We start from the raw sequence: 19,414 nt of genomic DNA on the forward strand, positions 1-19,414 counted from the left end.
TCAGGATCTGTGAATCCCACAGGATCATCTCAGCATCTGTGGACCCCACAGGATCCCCACCTACCTCCACTCATACTCTTCCCTCTTCTCATTCATCCTCTCTTCCCAATAAACACCTTTCCCCAAAACCCTTCACCAATCACCTCAATCTCTCTCTTCCCTATTACCCATTCACCACTCACATCCATCCACTCTTCCCCATAAACCTACCTCATAAACCCTACCTACCTTCAAAATTCAAAATCACTTTCCCACCCAAACCCACCCCATATGGCCGAACCTTAACCCCTCTCCCTCAACTATATAAACCTCTCCATTCTTCTTCATTCTAACAAAACACAACCCTCTCATCCCCTTCTTGGCCGAAACACAACCCTCTCTCCCTCTCTTCTATATCTTCTTCTTCTTCTTCTTTTCTTTCTTCTCTTACTCGAGGGCGAGCAATATTCTAAGTTTGGTGTGGTAAAAGCATAAGCTTTTTGTTTTTCCATTACCATTGATGGCACCTAAGATCGGAGAATCCTCTAGAAAAGGGAAAGGGAAGACAAAAGCTTCCACCTCCGAGTCATGGGAAATGGAAAGATTCATCTCCAAAGCCCATCAAGACCACTTCTATGATGTTGTGGCCAAGAAGAAGGTGATCCCCGATGTCCCTTTCAAACTCAAGAAAAATGAGTATCCGGAGATCCGACATGAGATCCAAAGAAGAGGTTGGGAAGTTCTAACAAACCCCATCCAACAAGTCAGAATTCTAATGGTTCAAGAGTTCTATGCTAATGCATGGATCACTAGGAACCATGATCAAATTAAGAACCCGAACCCAAAGAATTATCTCCCCATGGTTCGGGGGAAATACTTAGATTTTAGTCCGGAAAATGTGAGGTTGGCGTTCAACTTGCCAATGATGGAAGAGAACGCACGCCCCTACACAAGGAGAGTCAACTTTGATCAAAGGTTGGACCAAGTCCTCATGGACATATGTGTGGAAGGAGCTCAATGGAAGACTGACTCAAAAGGCAAACCGGTTCAACTGAGAAGACTGGACCTTAAGCCTGTAGCTAGAGGATGGTTGGAGTTCATTCAACGCTCAATCATTCCCACTAGCAACCGGTCTGAAGTTACTATAGACCGGGCCATCATGATCCATAGCATCATGATTGGAGAAGAGGTAGAAGTTCATGAGATTATACCTCAAGAACTCTACAAGGTGGCTGACAAGTCCTCCACTATGGCAAGGTTAGCCTTTCCTCACCTCATTTGCCATCTATGCAACTCGACTAGGATTGACATAGGGGGAGATATCCTCATTGATGAGGACAAGGCCATCACTAAGAAAAGGATGGAGCCAACAAGAGAGCCTATTCATGGATCTCAAGGGACGCATGAAGAAGCTCATCACCAAGAAATTCCTGAGATGCCTCAAGGGATGCACTTTCCTCCACAGAATTTTTGGGAGCAAATCAACACCTCACTAGAAGAACTGAGTTCCAACATGGGACAACTAAGGGTGGAACATCAAGAGCACTCCATCATCCTCCGTGAAATTAGAGAAGATCAAAAATCAATGAGGAAGGAGCAACAAAGACAAGGAAGAGACATAGAAGAACTCAAGGACATCATTGGTTCTTCAAGAAGAAAACGCCACCATCACTAAGGTGGACTCATTCCTTGTTCTTAAATTTTCTGTTTTTCATTTTCTTATGTTAAATGTTTATCTATGTTTGTGTCTTTATTACATGATCATTAGTGTCTAAGTGTCTATGCCTTAAAGTAGTGAATATGAATCCATCACCTCTCTTAAATAAAAAATGTTTTAAAAACAAAAGAACAAGAAGTACATGGTTTCGAATTCATCCTTGAAACTAGTTTAATTATTTTGATGTGGTGACAATACTTTTTGTTTTCTGAATGAATGCTTGAACAGTGCATATGTCTTTTGAATTTGATGTTTAAGAATGTTAAATATGTTGGCTCTTGAAAGAATGATGACAAGGAGACATGTTATTTGATAATCTGAAAAATCATAAAATTGATTCTTGAAGCAAGAAAAAGCAGTGAATACAGAAAGCTTGCGAGAAAAAAAAAGAGAAAAATGGCGAAAAAAAACTAATAGAAAGAAAAAAAAAAGCAAGCAGAAAAAGCGAAAAGCACTTAAAAACAAAAGGCAAGAGCAAAAAGCCAATAACCCTTAAAACCAAAAGGCAAGGGTAAATAAAAAGGATCCCAAGGCTTTGAGCATCAGTGGATAGGAGGGCCTAAAGGAATAAAATCCTGGCCTAAGCGGCTAAACCAAGCTGTCCCTAACCATGTGCTTGTGGCGTGAAGGTGTCAAGTGAAAACTTGAGACTGAGTGGTTAAAGTCAAGGTCCAAAGCAAAAGAAGAGTGTGCTTAAGAACCCTGGACACCTCTAATTGGGGACTTTAGCAAAGCTGAGTCACAATCTGAAAAGGTTCACCCAATTATGTGTCTGTGGCATTTATGTATCCGGTGGTAATACTGGAAAACAAAGTGCTTAGGGCCACGGCCAAGACTCATAAAGTAGTTGTGTTCAAGAATCAACATACTGAACTAGGAGAATCAATAACACTATCTGAACTCTGAGTTCCTATAGATGCCAATCATTCTGAACTTCAATGGATAAAGTGAGATGCCAAAACTATTCAAGAGGCAAAAAGCTATAAGTCCCGCTCATCTGATTAGAGCTATGTTTCATTGATATTTTGGAATTTATAGTATATTCTCTTCTTTTTATCCTATTTGATTTTCAGTTGCTTGGGGACAAGCAACAATTTAAGTTTGGTGTTGTGATGAGCGGATAATTTATACGCTTTTTGGCATTGTTTTTAGTATGTTTTCAGTATGATTTAGTTAGTTTTTAGTATATTTTTATTAGTTTTTAATTAAAAATCACATTTCTGTACTTTACTATGAGTTTGTGTGTTTTTCTTTGATTTCAGGTATTTTCTGGCTGAAATTGAGGGACCTGAGCAAAAATCATATTCAGAGGTTGAAGAAGAACTGCAAATGCTGTTGGATTCGGACCTCCCTGCACTCAAAGTGGATTTTCTGGAGCTACAGAAATCCAAATGGCGCGCTTCCAATTGCGTTGGAAAGTAGACATCCAGGGATTTCCAGAAATATATAATAGTCCATACTTTGCCCGAGTTTAGAGGACACAAAAGGGCGTTGAACGCCAGTTCTACGCTGCAGTCTGGAGTTAAACGCCAGAAACACGTTACAAACTGGTGTTCAACTCCAAGAATGACCTCTCCACGTGTAAACTTCAAGCTCAGCCCAAGCACACACCAAGTGGGCCCCAGAAGTGGATTTCTACATCATTTACTCAATTCTGTAAACCCTTGTAACTAGTTTAGTATAAATAGGACCTTCTACTATTGTATTAGACATCTTGGGACGTCTAGTTCTTAGATCATGGGGGCTGGCCATTCGGCCATGCCTGAACCTTTCACTTATGTATTTTTCAACGGTAGAGTTTCTGCACTCCATAGATTAAGGTGTGGAGCTCTGCTGTTCCTCATGATTTAATGCAAAGTACTACTGTTTTATATTCAATTCAACTTATTTCGCTTCTAAGATATCCATTCGCACCCAAGAACATGATGAATGTGATGATTATGTGACGCTCATCATCATTCTCACTCATGAACGCGTACCTGACAAACACTTCCGTTCTACATGCAAACAAGCTAGAATGAATATCTCTTAGATATCTAATACAGGGGACCGAGTCCGAGATATTAGAATCTTTGTGGTATAAGTTAGAACCCATGGATGGCCATTCCTGAGATCCGGAAAGTCTAAACCTTGTCTGTGGTATTCCGAGTAGGATCTGGGAAGGGATGGCTGTGACGAACTTCAAACTCGCGAGTGCTAGGCGTAGTGACAGACGCAAAAGGAGGGTGAATCCTATTCCAGTATGATCGAGAACCTCCAGATGATTAGCCGGGCCGTGACAGAGCATTTGGACCTTTTTCACAGAGAGGATGGGATGTAGCCATTGACAACGGTGATGCCTTACAGAAAGCTTGCCATGGAAAGGAGTAGGAATGATTGGATGAAGACAGCAGGAAAACAGAGGTTCAGAGGAACGAAAGCATCTCTATACACTTATCTGAAATTCTCACCAATGATTTACATAAGTATTTCTATCTTTATTTTTTGTTTATTTATTATTATTATTCGAAAACTCCATAACCATTTGATATCCGCCTGACTGAGATTTACAAGATGACCATAGCTTGCTTCATACCAACAATCTCCGTGGGATCGACCCTTACTCACGTAAGGTTTTATTACTTGGACGACCCAGTGCACTTGCTGGTTAGTTGTATCGAAGTTGTGACAAATTATGAGTTAAGATTAGAGCACCAAGTTTTTGGAGCCATTACCAAGGATCACAATTTCGTGCACCAATTCCCAAATCAAAGTGTTGGTAGGATTATATGTCACCATATCCATCCAAACCCCAATTTGGTCCAACATGAGAAAGCATTTCTAGCATGATCTCTTCATTCCTTTTCCAAGGTCCGAAGAGATCCAAGTATGAATAGCTTCTTTTCCAAGACAACTACCCAATAGGATGAAGATTGAAAACTTTCTAGTAAAATCAAGAGAAAAGAAAGAAGAAGAATAATGAAAACTCTTATTGATCCATCAAATTACAACAGAGCTCCCTAACCTAATGAAAGGGGTTTAGTTGTTCATGGCTCTGGAAATGGAAAGCATCAATGAAAAGTACATTTTCCAAAATGGAACTAGAAGTTACAGAGAAAGTAAAATACAGAGTGTAGTTCTCCAAAATGCCAAAAGCTCTTCAAGTCTTGGATATTGGCCTTTGGATCTTTAGTTGAAGCAGTTACAGTCTTCAGTGGGCTCAGCTTTGCTTGCAGAAAAAGTGTGAGTTAGGCATGGACGTTAGTTAGGACGTTAGTGGCGTTAACGTTTAGTGAAAATGTGGGTTCGAGAATGTTAGTGACGATCACCTTTTTCACTAACGTTCCAAGCCAAAAAATGGTCCACGTTAACTTCAACGTTAGTGGCACTAACGTGACTACTAACGTTGCCTCTTGGTCCTTCACAAACGTTATTGGCATTCACCTTTTCCAATAACGTTTCTTATTACCCCTTTTCCCCACGTTAGAGTTCATGTTAGTATAAATAACGTGACCATTAAGGTGGGCTTGCCTTTCTTCGAGAGCGTTAGTGACACTTACCTTTGTCACTAACGCTCCAAATGCCCCTCCTTCTCACGTTAGAGTTCACGTTAATTAGATTAACGTGGCCTCTAACGTGGTAGTGATTGCCATTCCCAACGTTAGTGACAAAGGTGAGTGTCACTAATGTTGGTCCATCAATTCTTCCTCCACGTTAGCTTCCACGTTAATGTAATTAACGTGGAAACTAACGTGGGCACTAGCGGCTTAATCCAACGTTAGTGACAAAGGTGAGTATCACTAGCGTTGGCAATTCCTTGTTCCTTCCACGTTAGACTTCACGTTAATGTAATAAACGTGACTCTTAACGTGGTCAAGTGTGCCCCTTTTCGAACGTTAGTGGTATTCACTTTTACCACTAACGTTGGAGCTTCCCTTCTCCTCCACGTTAGCTTCCACGCTAATGTAATTAACGTGGCAACTAACGTTGTCTATAATGGCTTTCGAAGGCATTATTGGTGTTCACTTTTCTCATTAACGTTGCAAGCTAGCTCCCATTCCACGTTAGTGGTCACGTTAATTAGACTAACGTGGCTACTAACGTGGTTCTTCCTTGCTTCCTTTGTCCTGAAATCAAGCAATTAAAGTGCATCAAAGCTCTATTCCAAGTCATGAGATCATGCATTATCTAATTTGTCATTCAATTCATGCATAATTCTCATGAAATCATGTAAAGTTCACAATGTTTGCTTGAATCAAGATGTAAGTGAATATTTACCCAAAACTTGCTTATTTACTAAGAAAATGCATGAAACCACCCTAAAACAGTAAAGAAAAGGTCAGTGAAACTAGCCAAAATGCCCTGGCATCACCTAGCCACAGCTAATGCTATCATTGGTGTGACTAAAGGAGAACTAACCCTAAAGATAGGGGAGGATGACATCTTATTCAAGATGCCTCATCCCAATTCTCCCTCTAAAAGAGAGATAATTGTGCAACACCTAGTGTGCCAACTTTCTCTTTCTGTGCAGAGCTCTGCAAAGTCCCCAGACATCAATTCTAAGTTTGGTGTTGGGTAGCCCTCAACAAGCTCTAAGCGCAAAGGTACTAAGAAGAAAGTACATAAAGGCTGGAAGGACAAGAAAGTCCCAACTGAAGGCCTCTCACCTGGCATGAGAGTTATCTTCACTAAGAAGCCAGTCTTACCACACACACTGAGTCGTGTCCTATCTCTAGAGCATGTGGAGCTCATTCATGAGAGGACAGGAAGAAGATTCACTGTCAGGGGCAAAAGCTTGAGCCTATACTCACCTCCGTAAGGAGCCTGAAGGTCTAGCTAGTGACTTTAAAAGAGCGCTTATTAGGAGGCAATCCAACTTTACTCAACCATTTATTTTCTTTTTGTTTTTCCTTTCAGTTGTCAGAGTCATGATCATGCGTATCAGTCAAGAGACAGATTTCACAGCAGTTAAAACAGAATACTTTAAGTGGAGTGTTAAAGTTGAACACCAGCGAGGAAGCCCTCCTAGGCGTTCAACGCCCCAAGGAGCTTTGCTCGAGGACGAGCAAAAATCTTAAGTTTGGTGTTGCAAAAGCTTTGGTTTGTAACTTCTATCACTCTTAATTATAGAAGAAGAGGATGGAGCAAACTAGAGAGCATGCACATGAACCTGTGAAGCCGCCTCAACAAAGACAAAGGAGTAACATAGAAGAGATCAAGCACTACATGGGATCCTCAAGGAGGAGCACTGGCCACCATCATTCAGGTGGATTCATTCTCTTTTACTCCTTTTCTATTATTTTTCTATTTTCTGTCTGTTTAGTTATCTGTTCTCTTGTTCTTATTGCATGATCATTTGCATTGATGTCTTAAAGTTGTAAAATGTTCCATATATCTCTCACCTTTCTTAAATGAAAATTTTTATTGAAAAGATTTGAGAGATGCATGAATTTCAAGTTTAAAATAATATTAGTTTAATTAGTTTGATGTGGTGTCATTTGCTTTTTTTTTTTCTGAATGCATGATTAAACAGTGCATATTTGAAATTGAAATTTTAGAATGCTGGCTCTTGAAAGAATAAGGAAAAAGGAAAACTATTATTGATAATCTGAAAAATCTAAAAATTGATTCTTGAAGCAAGAAAAAGCAGGAAAAAGCAAAAGAAAAAGCATGTTGCAAAAGAAAAAAATATATATGCATGCAAAAGAAAGAAAAACAATGGCGAAAATAATTAATAAAGCAGAAAAATCCATTACTGCCCAAAAATGCAGGAAAAGGAGGGCATATTGAAATAGCCAGTAAACCTTTAAACCAAAAGGCAAGGGTAAAAGGACCCAAGGCTTTGAGCATCAGTGGGTAGGAGGGCCCAAAGGAATAAAATCCTGGCCTAAGCGGCTAAACCAAGCTATCCCTAACCATGTGCTTGTGGCGTGAAAGTGTCAAATGAAAAGCTTGAGACTGAGCGGTTAAAGTTGTGGTCCAAAGCAAAAAGAGTGTGCTTAAGAACTCTGGACACCTCTATCCGGGGACTCTAGCAAAGCTGAGTCACAATCTAAAAAGGTTCACCAAGTTAAAGTGTCTGTGGCATTATTGTATCCTGTGGTAATACTAGAAGACAAGGTACTTAGGGTTATGGCCAAGACTCAAAAAACTGTGTTCATGAATCAAAATAAGCTTAACTAGGAGAGTCAATAATATCATCTAGATTCTAAGTTCCTAAGGATGCCAACATCTCTTAGTTTCAATGGATAGTGAGATGCCAAAACTATTCAGAAGCAAAAAGCTACTAAGTCCCGCTCATCTGATTTTAACTAAGCTTCATTTGAAACTTAGAAATTTACTGTATCTTAATTTTCTTTTTTTATCCTATTGTGTTTTTAGTTGCTTGGGGACAAGTAACGGTTTAAGTTTGGTGTTGTGATGAGCAGATATTTTATATGTTTTTTGGCATCACTTTCATATAGTTTTTAGTAGTTTTTACTTAGTTTTTTATTGAGTTTTATTAGGTTTTAATGTTAAAATCACATTTTTGGATTCTACTATGAGTTTTTATATTTTTGGGCAATTTCAGGTAATTTCTAGCTGAAATTGAGGAGTTGGAGCAGAAGTTTGATCCAGAGACAGAGAAAGTACTGCAGATGTTGTCCAAATCTGACCTACTTGTATTCGAAAAAGCTTCTGTGGAGCTACATAAGTCCAAATGGAGCCTCTCAACAACTATGGAAAGCTGACTTCCAAATCTTTCTAGCAATATATAATAGTCCATGCTTTGCTTCGGATTAGAAGGCCCAAAACTGGCGTCCAACGCCAGCTTCCTGCCCCTTCCAAGCGTCCAACGCCTAAAGAATGGAGCCCAACGTCCAACGGCCCAGAGAGGACCCCCTAGCTGGCATTCCATGCCCAAGGAGCCTCAGAGCACGTGGATCTTATTAAAGCTCAACCCAAACACTCACCAAGTGGGCCTCAGAAGTGAATTTTAGCACAAAATTGATTGTTTTACCCTTACTAGTCATTTGTTTAGTATTTAAGGTATTGTATTCATGTGATCTGTAACGACCCAATTTTCAGTATGTCTAGATCATACCGGAAACTGAGCGCTACCAAGTTGTCTTTCTAATTATTATCTATTATTTATTATATGAGCCTGATTCATTGTAAAAACATTGTTAATTTGCGGGGTAATTTTTTTCCAGAACATTTAAGTTGTCAAGTACGAACATACATAGATGATATCATAAATAACAACAAGATAAGCAGTTAAAAGTAAACACACATTTATATAAATACATACATCTCAAACAACTGACATCATTCAGTCATCCAGCCTTTATTAGATCATAGATCTTTAGTTAGAACACTCGTACAAGTAGCTAAGCAATAAATATATACATATATATATATATACATACAACATCCCAGGCCCTGACCTGTTCAAGGAGTCCATAAGCTGGCGCCCAGGCTAGCCTAGACTCTTCACTCACCTAGTCCCTCTAAACTACTACTGTGAGAGAAAGTACATTCTAGGTCTTCAAAACTCAAGTCAGGTGGAACGTCATCAGCGAACTACGGAAGGGTACTCAGGCTTCCATCTGAAGGGAGAAGGGAGAGAGAAGGGGTAGAACTGGGGAGTTCTTAGTAAGGCCGGGGTTATTAGTTAAGTTCATTAATTCTATGTTGCTTAGCAGACAAATAGCAGAATACAGAGAAGCAGTAAACAGAAGATACAGATAAATAAAGAAATTAAGAAATCAGAAAGCAGAACACAACAAAGAATACAAGAAAATAAAACACAGACACAAAGAATGGAATACAAACAAAGAAATCACACATTCATACAACAATCATAACAAAGGAAATGCACAACCAAGTATGATGCATGTCTGTCCTATGTAGGCCATGAGCTCACGTGTCGGTTTACACCCTGCAGCCCGACATTACCTAGGAACTAGTCCTAGATATGGCTTTATCTCTGTAGGTGAACTTCGGCCTATAGAAATAGCACTCCTGTAAGTGAACTTCGGCTTACAGAAATAGTTCAATCACAACACAACAACTTTCTATAGGTGAACTTCGGCCTATAGAAATGGAACCTCTGTAAGTGAACTTCGGCTTACAGAAATGGCACCCCTGTAAGTGAACTTCGGCTTACAGGTATTACAGCTCTCTGTAGGTGAACTTCGGCCTACAGGAGCAACACCCTGAGATACACAATTGATATTCACTGTAGGTGAACTTCGGCCTACAGGAATAACAATGCTCTGTAGGTAAACTTCGGCCTACAGGACCTCTAGGGCCAACGGAAAAGTAGCAGATGAACATACAATAGAATATCATGCCATAAGACTTAACTCTTTATCTTTATCCTCTTTTCCTCTCTTCTCTTTGACTTTTGATTCTGCACTTATTATCTTCCTTATCATCTTTCTACAATCATAAATCAAGCATCACATCTCAGTGATCTCATTTCATAATTCTCTGTATACATCACAACATTGCAACAGCACACTATTATTTAGCTTTTAACTCCCTCTCTTTTTAACATGATTACAAGCTTCTAAATCTTGTTTCATTACTTTACATACTTCTATACCCTTTCTTATATCTTTCCTTGGGTATTTAATAAAGAGAATTAGGAAATTCTAGACTCAAAACTGCTTTCCTAAAGCTTTTAGAGAAAACTGTCTTTTTGTCAATATTTTATTATTATTAATAAAATAATATTATTAATGAAATAATATTTTTAATATTTTAATATTAAAGTAATAATATTTTATTCAACTTTTAAAAATTGCATTTTGACCCCTAAACTTTTTGAAAATTACATTTTGACCCCTTAACTTTTTATATTTGCACTTGGGCCCCTTAACTTTTCTTTAATTAACTTTCAACCCCAAACTTTTTAATAATTGCATTTTGACCTCAAAATCATCAAATAAACGTTTTCACATCCTTCCAAAAACCAAAAATATTTTTCCAAAAGTTCATCAGATTTCCACTTAATTTTCAGCTAGTTTTTCAATCTTTTCGGTAACCGATTTTTACCTGATTTTTACCAAACCAAAGAGCAACGTTTCAGCCATCAAATACAAATTAAAAACACATCAAATATCATGAACTTCATGGCTGGAAAGTCACGTTTTCCATCAGCAACAACAACTTTAGAACCATCAAAAACATGATCTTCAAGCATTAAACAACAAGATTTCATGATCAAACCACCACACAAACACTCAACATCAAGCCTCAAGAAACAAGATCTGATTTAACACTTCAAGAATACAACAAATTATTGATTAATTTACCACACCTTACCTCCTTTGCTACTGCCAAAAGTTGAGCCAAAAACAAGCTTCCAAAAGCACTTTTACGCCTATTTTAACATCAAAAACAACTTTAGAACCATATGAACCATGGTATGCGAAATTGTTACTCTGGTTGTGAATTATTATTTGAAATTGATTCCCTGGCAATGGCACCAAAAATGGATGCACAGAACCTTGGTCTAAACATATCTTCACAACTTCGCATAACTAACCAGCAAGTGCACTGGGTCGTCCAAGTAATAAACCTTATGTGAGTAAGGGTCGATCCCACGGAGATTGTTGGTATGAAGCAAGCTATGGTCACCTTGTAAATCTCAGTCAGGCGGATATAAAATAGTTATGGAGTTTTCGAATTTAAGTAATAAAAGAAGGATAGAAATACTTATGTAAATCATTGGTTAGTGGTATGCGAAATTGCTACTCAGGTTGTGAATTGTTGTTCGAAATTGATTCCCTGGCAATGGCACCAAAAACGGATGCACAGAACCATGGTCTAAACATATCCTCACAACTTCGCATAACTAACCAGCAAGTGCACTAGGTCGTCCAAGTAATACCTTACGTGAGTAAGGGTCGAATCCCACGGAGATTGTCGGTATGAAGCAAGTTATGGTCACCTTGTAAATCTCAGTTAAGTTGACTCATATGGGCTACAATATATTATGTAAATAAAACAAAAAGTAAGGATAGAAATACTTATGTAATTCATTGGTGAGAATTTCAGATAAGCGGATGGAGATGCTTTCGTTCCTCTGAACCTCTGCTTTCCTGCTATTTTCATCCAATCAGTCTTACTCCTTTCCATGGCTGGCTTTATGTGATACATCACCACTGTCAATGGCTACTTTCGGTCATCTCTCGGGAAAATGATCCAATGCCCTGTCACGGCACGGCTAATCATCTGGAGGCATCACCCTTGTCAATGGCTTCATCTTATCCTCTCAGTGAAAATGGTCAACGCACCCTGTCACGGCACGGCTATTCATCTGTCGGTTCTTGATCATGCTGGAATAGGATTTACTATCCTTTTGCGTCTGTCACTAATGCCCTGCAATCGCGAGTTAGGAGCTCGTCACAGTCATTCATTCATTGAATCCTACTCGGAATACAACAGACAAGGTTTAGACTTTCCGGATTCTCTTGAATGCCGCCATCATTCTAGCTTACACCACGAAGATTCTGGTTAGGAGATCTAAGAGATACTCATTCAGTCAAAGGTAGAAGGGAAGTGGTTGTCAGGCACGCGTTCATAGGGAATGATGATGATTGTCACGTTCATCACATTCAGATGGAAGTACGAATGAATATCTTGGAAGCGAAACAAGATGAATTGAATGGAAAACAGTAGTACTTTGCATTAATCTTTGAGGAACAGCAGAGCTCCACACCTTAATCTATGGAGTGTAGAAACTCTACCGTTAAAAATACATAAGTGAAAGTCCAGGCATGGCCGAGAGGCCAGCCCTCAAACGTGATCTAAGATAGCATACAACTGATCAAAGATACCTAATATAATAGTAAAAGGTCCTATTTATAATAAACTAGCTACTAGGGTTTACAAAAGTAAGTAATTGATGCATCAATCCACTTCCGGGGCCCACTTGGTGTGTGCTTGGGCTGAGCTTGAGTGTCGCACGTGTAGAGGTCCTTCTTGGAGTTGAACGCCAGCTTTTGTGCCATTTTGGGCGTTCAACTCTGGTTTTGGCTCATTTTCTGGCGCTGGACGCCAGATTTGGGTAGAAAGCTGGCGTTGGACGCCAGTTTGCGTCGTCTATTCTTGGCCAAAGTACGGACTATTATATATTGCTAGAAAGCCCTGGATGTCTACTTTCAAACGCAATTGGAAGCGCGCCATTTCGAGTTCTGTAGCTCCAGAAAATCCACTTTGAGTGCAAGGAGGTCAGAATCCAACAGCATCAGCAGTCCTTCTTCAACCTCTGAATCTGATTTCTGCTCAAGTCCCTCAATTTCAGCCAGAAAATACTTGAAATCACAGAAAAACACAAAAAATCATAGTAAAGTCCAGAAATGTGAATTCAACATAAAAACTAATGAAAACATCCCTAAAAGTAACTAGATCCTACTAAAAACATACTAAAAATAATGCCAAAAAGCGTATAAATTATCCGCTCATCACAACACCAAACTTAAATTGTTGCTTGTCCCCAAGCAACTGAAAATCAAATAGGATAAAAAGAAGAGAATATACTATAAATTCCAAACTATCAATGAAACATAGCTCCAATCAAATGAGCGGGACTTATAGCTTTTTGCCTCTTGAATTGTTTTGGCATCTCACTCTATCCATTGAGGTTCAGAATGATTGGCATCTATAGGAACTCAGAGTTCAGATAGTGTTATTTATTCTCTAGTTCAGTATGATGATTCTTGAACACAGCTTCTTTATGAGTCTTGGCCGTGGCCCTAAGCACTTTGTTTTCCAGTATTACCACCGGATACATAAATGCCACAGACACATAATTGGGTGAACCTTTTTAGATTGTGACTTAGCTTTGCTAAAGTCCCCAATTAGAGGTGTCCAGGGTTCTTAAGCACACTCTTTTTTTGCTTTGGACCTTGACTTTAACCGCTCAGTCTCAAGTTTTCACTTGACACCTTCACGCCACAAGCACATGGTTAGGGACAGCTTGGTTTAGCCGCTTAGACCAGGATTTTATTCCTTTAGGCCCTCCTATCCACTGATGCTCAAAGCCTTGGGATCCTTTTTATTTTTCTTGCCTTTTGGTTTTAAGGGTTATTGGCTTTTTGCTCTTGCCTCTTGGTTTTAAGAGCTTTTGGCTTTTTCTGCTTGCTTTTCCTTTTTCTTTCTATTTTTTTTCGCCTATTTTTTTTTTCTGCAAGCTTTGTTCTTTGCTGCTTTTTCTTGCTTCAAGAATCATTTTTATGATTTTTCATATTATCAAATAACATGTCTCCTAGTCATCATTCTTTCAAGAGCCAACATATTTAACATTCTTAAACAACAACTTCAAAAGATATATGCACTGTTCAAGCATACATTCAGAAAACAAGAAGCATTGTCACCACATCAATATAATTAAACTAAGTTCAAGGATAAATTCAAAACTCATGTACTTCTTGTTCTTTTGAATTAAAACAATTTTTATTTAAGAGAGGTGATGGATTCATAGGACATTCATAACTTTAAGACAAAGTTACTAACTACTAATGATCATGTAATGAAGACACAAATATAGATAGGCACATAACATAGAAAATGAAAAACAGAAGAAATAAGAACAAGGAATGAATCCACCTTAGTGATGGTGGCGTTTCCTTCTTGAGGAACCAATGATGTCCTTAAGCTCTTCTATGTCTCTTCCTTGTCTTTGTTGCTCCTCCCTCATTGCTTTTTGATCTTCTCTAATTTCATGAAGCATGATGGAGTGCTCTTGATGTTCCACCCTTAGTTGTCCCATATTGGAACTCAATTCTCCTAGGGAAGTGTTGATTTGCTCCCAATAGTTTTGTGGAGGAAAGTGCATTTGAGGCATCTCCGGAATCTCATGGTGATGAGCTTCATACGCCTCTTGAGCCCCATGAGTGGGCTCTCTTGCTTGCTCCATCTTTTTCTTAGTGATGGGCTTGTCCTCTTTAATGAGGATATCTCCCTCTATGTCAATCCCAGCCGAATTGCATTGGTGGCAAATGAGGTGAGGAAAGGCTAACCTTGCCATAGTGGAGGACTTGTCAGCCACCTTGTAGAGTTCTTGAGGTATAATCTCATGAACTTCCACCTCTTCTCCAATCATGATGCTATGGATCATGATGGCCTGGTCTATAGTAACTTCAGACCGGTTGCTAGTGGGAATGATTGAGCATTGAATAAACTCCAACCATCCTCTAGCTACAGGCTTGAGGTCCAATCTTCTTAGTTGAACCGGCTTGCCTTTGGAGTCAATCTTCCATTGAGCTCCTTCTACACATATGTCCATAAGGACTTGGTCCAACCTTTGATCAAAGTTGACTCTCCTTGTGTAGGGGCGTGCGTTCTCTTCCATGTTTGGCAAGTTGAACGCCAACCTCACATTCTCCGGACTAAAATCCAAGTATTTCCCCCGAACCATTGTAACATAGTTCTTTGGATCCGGGTTCTTACTTTGATCATGGTTCTTGGTGATCCATGCATTAGCATAGAACTCTTGAACCATTAGGATGCCGACTTGTTGGATGGGATTTGTTAGAACTTCCCAACCTCTTCTTTGAATTTCATGTCGGATCTCCGGATACTCATTTCTTTTGAGTTTGAAAGGGACCTCAGGGATCACTTTCTTCTTGGCCACAACATCATAGAAGTGGTTTTGTTGGGCTTTGGAGATGAACCTTTCCATCTCCCATGACTCGGATGTGGAAGCTTATGCTTTTACCACACCAAACTTAAAATTTTGCTCGCCCTCGAGCAATAGAAGAAAGAACAGAGATGAAGAAGAAGAAGAAATGGAGGAGAGGGAGAAGGTGATGTGTTTCGGCCAAGAAGTGTGTAGAGGGGTGTGTTGTGTGAATTTGATGAAGAATGGAGGGCTTTATATAGGGAAGGGAGGGGGGAAAGGTTTCGGCCATATGGGTAGGTTTGGGTGGGAAATTGGTTTTGAATTTTGAAGGTAGGTAGAGTTTATGAGGTAGGTTTATGGGGAAGAGTGGAAGGATGTGAGTGGTGAATAGATGATGGGGAAGGGAGATTGAGGTGATTGGTGAAGAGTTTTGGGGAAGAGTGTTTATGGGATTGTGTGAAAGAGGGGTGATAAGAAGTGAGTGGAGGTAGGTGGGGATCCTGTGGGGTCCACAGATCCTGAGATGATCCTGTGGGGTCCACAGATTCTGAGGTGTCAAGGATTTACATCCCTGCACCCATTAGGCATGTAAAATGCCTTTGCACACAACTTTGGGCGTTCAGCGCCAGGTTTGTGCCCATTTTGGGCGTTCAACGCCCATTTACTAGCCATTTCTGGCGTTGAACGCCAGAACCATGCTTGTTCTGGGCGTTCAGCGCCAGAATGCTGCCCATTTTGGGCGTTCAGCGCCAGAACCATGCTCTGTTCTGGCGTTGAATGCCAGGAAGATGCTCCTCCAGGGTGTGATTTTTCTTCTGCTGTTTTTTACTCCGTTTTCAATTTTTATATTTATTTTGTGACTCCACATGATCATGAACCTAAGAAAACATGAAAAACAAGAATAATAGAGTTAGATAAATAAACATTGGGTTGCCTCCCAACAAGCGCTTCTTTAATGTCAATAGCTTGACAGTGGGCTCTCATGGATCCTCACAGATGTTCAGAGCATTGTTGAAACTCTCCAACACCAAACTAAGAGTTTGGATATGGGAGTTCAACACCAAACTTAGAGTTTGGTTGTGGCCTCCCAACACCAAACTTAGAGTTTGACTGTGGGGGCTTGGGTTGACTCTGCTTTGAGAGAAGCTTTTCATGCTTCCTCTCCATGGTTGCAGAGGGAGATCCTTGAGTTTTAAACACAAGGGAGTCCTCATTCCATTGAAGGACTAGTTCACCTCTGTCGACATCAATCACAGCTCTTGCTGTGGCCAGGAAAGGTCTTCCTAGGATGATGGATTCATCCTCTTCCTTTCCAGTATCCAGGACTATGAAATCAGCAGGGATGTAAAGGCCTTCAACCTTTACTAATACGTCCTCTACTTGTCCATATGCCTATTTTCTTGAATTATCTGCCATCTCTAATGAGATTTTAGCAGCTTGCACCCCATAGATTCCCAGTTTCTCTATTACAGAGAGGGGCATGAGGTTTATTCCTGAACCAAGGTCACACAGAGCCTTAAAGATCATGGTGCCTATGGTACAAGGCATTATGAACTTTCCAGGATCCTGTCTCTTCTGAGGCAATGTCAGTTGATCCAGATCACTTAGTTCATTGATGAACAAGGGAGGTTCATCTTCCCAAGTTTCAATGCCAAATAATTTGGCATTCAGCTTCATGATTGCACCAAGGAACTTGGCAGCTTGCTCTTCAGTAACATCCTCATTCTCTTCAGAAGAGGAATACTCATCAGAGCTCATGAAGGGCATAAGGAGGTTCAATGGAATCTCTATGGTCTTTAGATGAGCCTCAGAGTCCTTTGGTTCCTCAGAGGGAAGCTCCTTATTGGTCACTGGACGTCCCAGGAGGTCTTCCTCCTTGGGATTTACGTCCTCCTCTCCTTCTTTGGGTTCGGCCATGGTGCTTATGTCAATGGCCTTGCACTCTCCTTTTGGGTTCTCTTCTGTATTGCTTGGGAGAGTACTAGGAGGGATTTCAGTGATCCTCTTACTCAGCTGGCCCACTTGTGCTTCCAAATTTCTAATGAAAGACCTTGTTTCATTCATGAAACTCACAGTGGCCTTGGACAGATCAGAGACTAAGTTTGCCAAATTAGAAGTATTTTGTTCAGAGTTCTCTGTCTGTTGCTGAGTGGATGATGGAAAAGGTTTATTATTGTTAAACCTATTTCTTCCACCATTATTAAAGCCTTGTTGAGGCTTTTGATCCTTCCATGAGAAATTTGGATGATTTCTCCGTGATGAGTTATAGGTGTTTCCATAAGGTTCACCTAAGTAATTCACCTCTGCTATTGCAGGGTTCTCAGGATCATAAGCTTCTTCTTCAAAAGAAGCCTCTTAAGTACTGTTGGATGCAGCTTGCATTCCATTCAGACTCTGAGAGATCATATTGACTTGCTGAGTCAATATTTTGTTCTGAGCCAATATGGCATTCAGAGTATCAACTTCAAGAACTCCCTTCTTCATAGGCGTCCCATTATTCACAGGATTCCTCTCAGAAGTGTACATGAACTGGTTATTAGCAACCATGTCAATGAGTTCTTGAGCTTCTGCAGGCGTTTTCTTTAGGTGAATGGATCCACCTACAGAAGTATCCAATGACATCTTTGATAGCTCAGATAAACCATCATAGAATATATCCAGGATGGTCCATTCTGAAAGCATGTCAGAAGGACACTTTTTGGTCAGCTGCTTGTATCTTTCCCAAGCTTCATAGAGGGATTCACCTTCCTTCTGTCTGAAGGTCTGAACATCCACTCTAAGCTTGCTCAGCTTTTGAGGAGGAAAGAACTTGGCTAAGAAAGTCGTGACCAGCTTATCCCAAGAGTTCAGGCTATCTCTGGGTTGAGAGTCCAACCACACTCTAGCTCTGTCTCTTACAGCAAAAGGGAAAAGCATGAGCCTGTAGACTTCAGGATCTACTCCATTAGTCTTAACAGTATCACATATCTGCAAGAATTCAGTTAAGAACTTGAAAGGATCTTCAGATGGAAGTCCATGAAACTTGCAGTTCTGCTGCATCAGAGAAACTAATTGAGGTTTCAGCTCAAAGTTGTTTGCTCCAATGGCAGGAATGGAGATGCTTCTTCCATGTAAATTAGAATTAGGTGCAGTAAAGTCACCAAGCATCCTCCTTGCATTATTATTATTTTCGGCTGCCATCTCTTCTTCCTGTTCGAAAATTTTTGAAAGGTTATCTCTGGATTGTTGTATTTTAGCTTCTCTTAGTTTTCTCTTCAGAGTCCTTTCAGGTTCTGGATCTGCATCAACCAGAATATTCTTGTCCTTGCTCCTGCTCATATGACAAAGAAGAGGGCACAGAAAAAATAATAATAATAATATGGATCCTTTATACCACAGTATAGAGGTCCTTGTGTTAGTAGAAGAAAAGAAGAAAAAATCTGAACTCAGAGAAACAGAGGGTTCGGATTTTTGGTGGTGTGAGGAAGAGATGTTAGTAGATGAATAAATAAATAGAAGGGGATGAGAGAGAAGGAATTTTCGAAAATAATTTTTGAAAAAGAGTTAGTGATTTTTGAAAATAGTTTTTGAAAAAGGTTAGTAGTTTTTTTTTTCGAAAATTCAAGATAAAAATAAAATAATTAGTTAATTAAAAAGAAATTTTTGAAAAAGGGGGAAGATATTTTCAAAAATAGAGAGAGAGAGTTAGTTAGGTGGTTTTGAAAAAGGTTAGAATCAAACAAAAAGTTAGTTAGTTAGTTAAAACAAATTTTGAAAAGATAAGAAGTTAGGAAGTTAGAAAAGATATTTTGAAATCATATTTTTGAAAAAGATAAGATAAGAAGATATTTTTGAAAAGATATGATTGAAATTAGTTTTGAAAAAGATTTGATTTTTTATAAAATCATAATTAATGACTTGATTCACAAGAAATCACAAGATATGATTCTAAAACTTAAAGTTTGAATCTTTCTTAATAAGCAAGTAACAAACTTGAAATTTTTGAATCAAAACATTAATTGTTATTGTTATTTTCGAAAATTTGATATAAAAATAAGAAAAAGATTTTTGAAAAATATTTTTGGAATTTTCGAAAATAACTAAGAAATTTGAAAAAGATTTGATTTTTGAAAAAGATTTTGGAA

General features: G+C 39.3%; 1 non-coding gene across 1 annotated transcript; it reads left to right on the forward strand.

Moving 5' to 3' along the window:
• Positions 1-17,966: 17,966 nt before the first annotated feature.
• On the forward strand, positions 17,967-18,074 carry LOC148577265 (small nucleolar RNA R71). Its single transcript, XR_015904202.1, has one exon. It is a non-coding gene; the product is annotated as a small nucleolar RNA R71 (small nucleolar RNA).
• Positions 18,075-19,414: the final 1,340 nt, after the last annotated feature.

This window comes from Arachis ipaensis, chromosome B1 (genome assembly GCF_059453495.1).
Source record: "Arachis ipaensis isolate K30076 ecotype BB chromosome B1, ASM5945349v1, whole genome shotgun sequence".
NCBI classification, from domain to species: Eukaryota; Viridiplantae; Streptophyta; class Magnoliopsida; order Fabales; family Fabaceae; genus Arachis; species Arachis ipaensis.